The sequence below is a fragment of the Rattus norvegicus genome, chromosome 3 (assembly GCF_021556685.1).
Source record: "Rattus norvegicus strain SHRSP/BbbUtx chromosome 3, alternate assembly SHRSP_T2T, whole genome shotgun sequence".
Classification (NCBI taxonomy): domain Eukaryota; kingdom Metazoa; phylum Chordata; class Mammalia; order Rodentia; family Muridae; genus Rattus; species Rattus norvegicus.
Window position 1 is genome coordinate 67866556 of NC_141536.1, and position 6570 is coordinate 67873125.

Sequence of the window (6570 nt, forward strand, 5' to 3'; positions counted from 1 at the left end):
GTAAAGGGAATAAAAGCATCCAGACAGAGCAGAAGCAGGTACAGAGAGGAACTCAGGCAGAGCCAACGTGGGTGTGAACATCTGAGGGAAGAATCTGAGATGTGGGTGGGACTCAGAAGCTTTACTCCACAGTGAAGGAAACGAAGGGCTACAGAAATGTAAACTATGAAATTATACCAAGGGGTTAATATCACTTTGACAACTACGAGAAAGATGTGCTGTGAGAGCAAAGGATTCTCTATTAAATATTGTTAAATATCAACTGTCTTGAGTTCTGTGACATTTACAAGGAAAGATGATGCAGCTAGTCAAAGTTCATGGGTTTAAAGTCAGGTAGACAAGCTTAATGCTACCTTTGAAGTCTGCTATGGAAATTAAAAAAAAACTCCAAAGATAACATGCACTCGGGGAGGGAAAATCTGTTCCTTTCAACCCTGAACAACAAAGGAGACAGCAGGAGTTTGTGTGAGAACAAGAGGGAAAAATGAGTTGGATAAAGCTTGATTCTTAAACACTGATCATACTCATGCCCTGTGTGAGTAATTATGCCCTTCAAGCAGAAGAGCCATGACACCAACAAATTGAAACCGAGTAATCCCAGTCCAGGTGCTTGCTGGAATACACAAACTGAGTCTGACAATGGGCAATAAAATCTTTTTGTTGGTACTGGTGGAAGTTGTCTGTCTGTCTGTCTATTTTTTAGAGACAGGGTTTCTCTCTGTAATTGCCTGGCTGTCCTGGAACTTGCTCTGTAAACCAAGCTGGCCTCAAACTCAGAGATCCACCTGCCTCTGTTTTCCGAGAGGTGGATTTAAAGGTGCATGTCACCACCACCTGGCTAAAATCTGTGAAGAAATACTGCATGCCAGCGTGGAAAATCCATCACAATATAATAAAGCACACACAGAAGTGTCCTGAAACTATTGACTCAACATTAACTGACCACTTACGTGTTGTTCTTAATATTAGTGACATTTTAATTAAATGTTAGTTTAAGAAGTTTGTGTTTCCAAACTAAGTGCATAATATTCATGCCTTATGGTTCCCCCATGGAACCAGCTTAGTCTGCATATTTAATTTCTTAATATATTTAATAAAAATAATTTAAGGCATGACAGAGTAAAGCCCTGAACAAAATTCCCCACAGTGAAAATCTGAAAAAGAAAAACACTTTTTAAATTCAAGAGTCAAATAAATAATGATTATTATGGTTTAAGGGTTAGCATACCAAGTAATAGATTTCATTATGATGGGTGTGAGTGTATGAATATGTGTGTGTGTGTGTGTGTGTGTAATTATACTGTTTTATTAGTCATCCTCCTACCTCCTCCACTGCCCTCCCCCATGAACTTTTTTAAGGCTAAGTTAAGGGTTAAAGAGATAGCTGAATAGTTAAGAGTACTTACTGCTCTTTCAGAGGACCATAATTCAGCTCCTACCACCCAAGTCAGATGGCTCACAGCTACCTAAAATTCCAGTTCCAGGAGATATGACACCCCTGCTGGACTCTTTAGACACTCACACAGACATCTAAACACAGAGATATCCCCATAAGTCAAATAAAACAAATCTTTTAAAATATCTATTTAAAAAGTGAACTCAACATTTTCAAGTGAATGTTGCCTCTTTTGTGAGGTGAAGAGTCTAAATCGTCTCTGTGTTTCTGTCATGCCACACATCCTTCCCTATGCTACCATAGATTGCAAATCTGTGTGATAAAAACTTAGCTGCCACCCACAGTACTGTTGGGAAGGGGAATGAAACCTTTCACCAGTAGTGGGAGGCTTTAGGGTATATTTCATATAAAGGAGACATCGATACACTGGTCCCTTCCTGTCTTTGTTTCCTGGTTACCCTGAAGTAAGCAACTTTGCTCTAGAGTGTATTCCTCTACTACATACTTTCATCATGAGAAGCCATGCCACTACTAGCCTAAAAGATGATGGGACCAGTGACCATGGACTGAACCCTCTGAAACTGAGAGCCAATATAAACCTTTATTTCTCATAAGTTGATTATGTCAGCTATTTTGTCACAGTGATGGATTGCTAAGGCATTCTACTTTACAAGTTCTATATATACAAAGTTACATATATGTATCTAACTCAAAGTTTCCAGCTCCTAAAGTATCAGGACATTTAGCTCATAAGTTTCAGCAGCACAGCTAGAATGGTAGCAAATACTCTTTTCGACTGTCTTAGTTAGGATTTTTATTGCTGTAATGAAACACCATAACCAAAAGCAATGTTAGAAGTAAAGGTATATTTGACTTCCAAATCAACAGAAGAATTCAGGACAGGAACCCAAACAGGGCAGGAACCTGGAGGCAGGAGCTGATACAGAGGCTGTGGAAGGACGCTGCTTACTAGCTTGTTCCTCCTGTCTTTCAGCCGAGGAACACCAGCCCAAGGTGATCTCCATCCACAATGGACTGAGCCCTCCACCATCAATCACCAATGAAGAAAAAATCGACAGCCTTGTCTGCAGCCAGATCTTACAGAGGCAATTTTCTCTATTGCAAGATATTTGATCACACCGTGAGCCCCGAGATTGTGTTATTTACTGAAAAAAGAGTAAAGAGGCTCAGCCTTAGCACAGACCTTTAATCTCTTGACTGGAATACAACATATCCTTAGTTTGTAGAAGGAAGCACCCATATTGGAAAGTGATGGTCAATTGAGTAACGGATCAGAGAGAGAGACAAAATAGTATATGCCCACCTCTCGTGGGAAGAAAGAGGAAAGAGAAGCTATAAGAGGGGGTAGTGCACAGAGAGGGGAGAAAGGAAAGCTACTTAAAAAAGAGAGAGCAAAGAGGCAGTTTTACCAAGACAGTTATAGAGAGAGAGGTTGCAGAGAGAGAGAACAAGCTAGAGGTAGATGAAGACAGAACAAGCCAGAGAATGAGAAGGGAATCAGATTAGAACAGATTGCCAAATTTAGTATGAGGCCAAACAGAGCAATTCAGGAGAATCCCAGAGAAGTCAGATTGAGTCAATCAGTTTGGAGAGGGGTTTGAGCCAGAACAACTGAGTCGAACCACTCAGCTAGACATCAGAAAGAACTAGAAACGGATGAGCTTATTCAGGAGCAAGTCTCAGAGATTGAAAATATGCTAGGCCTATGTTAGATTGTATGGAGGCTAGAAGCTTCCAGGACTAGGCCTACGTTAGCAGACAAAGGGGACAATTACAACAGACAAATAAAAGATGCTTTTACACTTCTCAACTGAGGCTCCCTCCTATCTGATGACTTTGTTAAGTTGACATAAAACTGTCCAGCACAAAGTTATTCATACTTGTATACACCTATTCATTATTGGGAATGAACACTATATGTGAGAATTGCTTCTAAAAGTTCCTCTGTAAAGTTCTGTGAAACTCGTTAATCCTTCCCCCATGGCTGCTGCACTATTAGTCCTCCAGAATCATGTGAGACAAGCTCTCCAGAAATGCCACAGCTGGTTCACCCAGTGCTACAGCAGACAAGATTAGCCCTTCCACACTTACGCCCTCAGGGCTGGCTCACCCTCCCCATGTCACCAAAGCCAGCTCAACTCTGCTGCCCAGTTGAGGTACCCGGGGCCACCTTCCTGAGTGTGACAGTTGGCAAGGGGTTGAGCCAGCTCTCCCCCGCTCATAACCTCAGGACAGTTCTACCATGCCCTTGTCACCAGGGCTAGCTCTACTGTGCTGCTCAAGTGAGGTGCAGGGTCCCCTCTCATGACCCTGGAGCCAGCCCTCCCAGCTGCCACAGGTGGTACAGTCTACTTTTGTTCTTAGTGTTAGAGAAAGGTGGGTCAGAGAAAGGTGATACCCAGGGCTCACTGGCTAGCTAGACTGGCCTACTCAAAGAACTCCGAACCACTGGTAGATCCTGCCTCAAAAAACAAGCTAATCTCTGGCCTCAGAGTGCACCCAAACACTCATGTACACTCATGAAAACATGCGCACATTTGTCCATGCACATGTATAAATGCAAACTCTCTCTCTCTCTCTCTCTCTCCCTCTCTCTCTCTCAGAATTAATTAATAAATAATATAAAATGTGTATTTATTTGCCATTCTATAGTGAACATAGGTTTAACTGAAACAGATAGCAGTAAAAGTACATCCTTAATAAGCATAGAAATTAAACCCATAAATTTAAATACATACATATGCATAAATGCAAATTAGCACATAGAGATCTTAAAGTATTTTGATTACTGCTCACTTTCCAGAAATTTTATTCCAGTCGTTTTTTGTAGATTTCATTTATATTTCTAAGTTTTTTCTCCTTATTTTCCTTCGATGTGAATATAGAATTTTTGTGGGGAGGGGGACTTCTGCTGCTTTTGCTTTTGCATGTAAACCACCGGGGAGTCATGATGGTGGGCACTCTAGAGATTACCCTGGAGTCCTGAGAGCTCCAGGCACTCGCGGGGAAGTCAGGTGACAGAAGCAATGATTCAAACCAATCATATGATTACAAAACTGGGGTCTCCAGCAGGGCTCCAAGTGGTCAGAGGTGGACTCCTAAGGAAACTGTGACACGGAAGGGGCAAGCACTGGGCCAGCCTTGAGCCTTGATATCAGGGACAGAAGATCTGGTAGCTCCTGGGATCTCCAGCCAGTGCCTTACTTGGCCAGGGTTTCCTGAAGGGCCTGCCAGCAAACTTGGCTTTGCAGCCCAGCTCTTCCTCAATTCTAAGCATCTGGTTGTACTTGGCTAGGCACTCAGACTGGCAAGGGGCACCAGTCTTGATCTGCCTGATGCACAGATCTGCACCACCAGGTCGGCAGTGAAAGTGTCCTCAAAAGATTTGTTTTATTTGCAGTCTTGAGCAGTTCCAGCGCTTCTTTGTTCTCCAGGACATTGGTGTGAGTCTGCCCTCATCACCAACATTGGTGGTGTCTTTCAAGTACTTCTCCTTGATGATGTTCTTCAGGTCGTGATAAACCTCTGCTCCAATGTGCATGGCTTCCCGGAAACAGGATGCTCCGATAGGCAGGATCATGAACTCTTGCATGGCCAGCTTGTTGCCAGTATGAGAACTGCCATTGCTCACATTGAAAGCTGGGACCAGCAGGATGACTTCAAGGTTGCTGGCCAGGTCAGCAGTGTGACAGTAAAAGGGCACCCCCTTTTCCACGGCACCAGCTTTGCAGTCAGGGACACTCCCAGGGTGGCATTTGCACAAAATTTAGGTTTATTCTCGGTGCCGTCCATTTGGATCATCAGCTGGTCAATCTTCTCTTGCTCCACAATGTTCAGTTTCTTGCTAACCAGAGCAGGTGTGATAGTGTTATTGATGTGCTCACCAGCCTTTGAGACACCCTTCCCCATGAAGTAAGTCTTATCATTATCTCGGAGTTCTAGGGCCTCATGATGCCAGTGGGTACACCGCTGGGCACTGCAGCTCAGAAGAGACCTTTTGTGGGGTAGAGATTCACCTCAACAGTGGGATTCCCATGGGAGTCAAAGATCTCTCTGGCATAGATCCTGAGAATAGGCATAGTGAACCTCTGGCAGTCGGATCGCTGTGAAGGAAGGAAAGAGGGTTCTGTAGACCCCGAAAAGAGTGTTAAGGACAGATGTGAGCGGGACTATGTACCCAAGCACCGACTATAGAATTTTTATCAATCAGTTTACAAGAAAAAATATTATTGGTTGCCTTATATCATGAAGACAGCTGCTGGTTTCTTTCCTGACTCTCAGCACAGTTTTAAAATGTTTTTCTTTTCTTTTTTTTCCTTTAAACTCATTTGATCTTTTACATTGAAAAGTAGAGTCGTGCTGGTTAAGTCTGAGATATGAAGTATCAGCTCAAAGACTCACTTGTCAAAGGCTTGGCCTCAAATTCAGTTCAGAGATGGGGCTTTTAGGAAGCAGTCGGATCATGGGGGCTCTGACCTAATCAGTGGATTAATCTATTGGGAGCTGGTGGAAACTGTGGGAGGAAGGGCCCAAATGAAGACAGCAAGGTTTAGAGAGCAGTCCTTTAAAGCAGTGATTCTCAGCCTTCCTAATGCTGTAACCCTGTAATACAGTTCCTCGTGTTATGGTGACCTCCAACCACAAAATGATTTTTGTTGTTACTTCATAACTTTAATTTTGCTACTGTTATGAATCATAAATGTGAGTATCTGGCATGCAAATGGTCTTATGAGACCCCTTTTAAAGAGACCCTCAGAGAAGTGATCCACAGGTTGAGAACCAGGGCTTTCAATGTCATTCTTTTTATCTTTTTTTCTGTTTTTATCAATTACATTTGTTTTTCATTTTACACACACACACACACACACACACACACACACACACACAAGTGACTACTACTCTTACCATCCATATTCTCTTCTCTCCTTGCCATCTCCAACCATTCTCATCCCTCCCCACAAATTTCTCTGTCTTAATTGTGTATATTCATTTTGTTTTGTGATGCATTGAATTTAATGAGGGCTGTCGGTGTGAGCAAAGGTTTGGAACTCTCTTCTGGAGCATGACCAGCTCAGTAGTGGGTATACAACTGGAAACAATGATTTCCTCTCTCCTAGAATCTTTCATTAGCTGTAGAACAATAAGATAACTCT

The 6570-nt window shown here is 42.7% G+C and overlaps 1 pseudogene; it reads right to left on the reverse strand.

Moving 5' to 3' along the window:
* Window positions 1-4716: 4716 nt before the first annotated feature.
* Eno1-ps12 (enolase 1, pseudogene 12) lies at window positions 4717-5496 on the reverse strand (annotated as a pseudogene).
* Between the last annotated feature and the right edge of the window lie 1074 nt (window positions 5497-6570).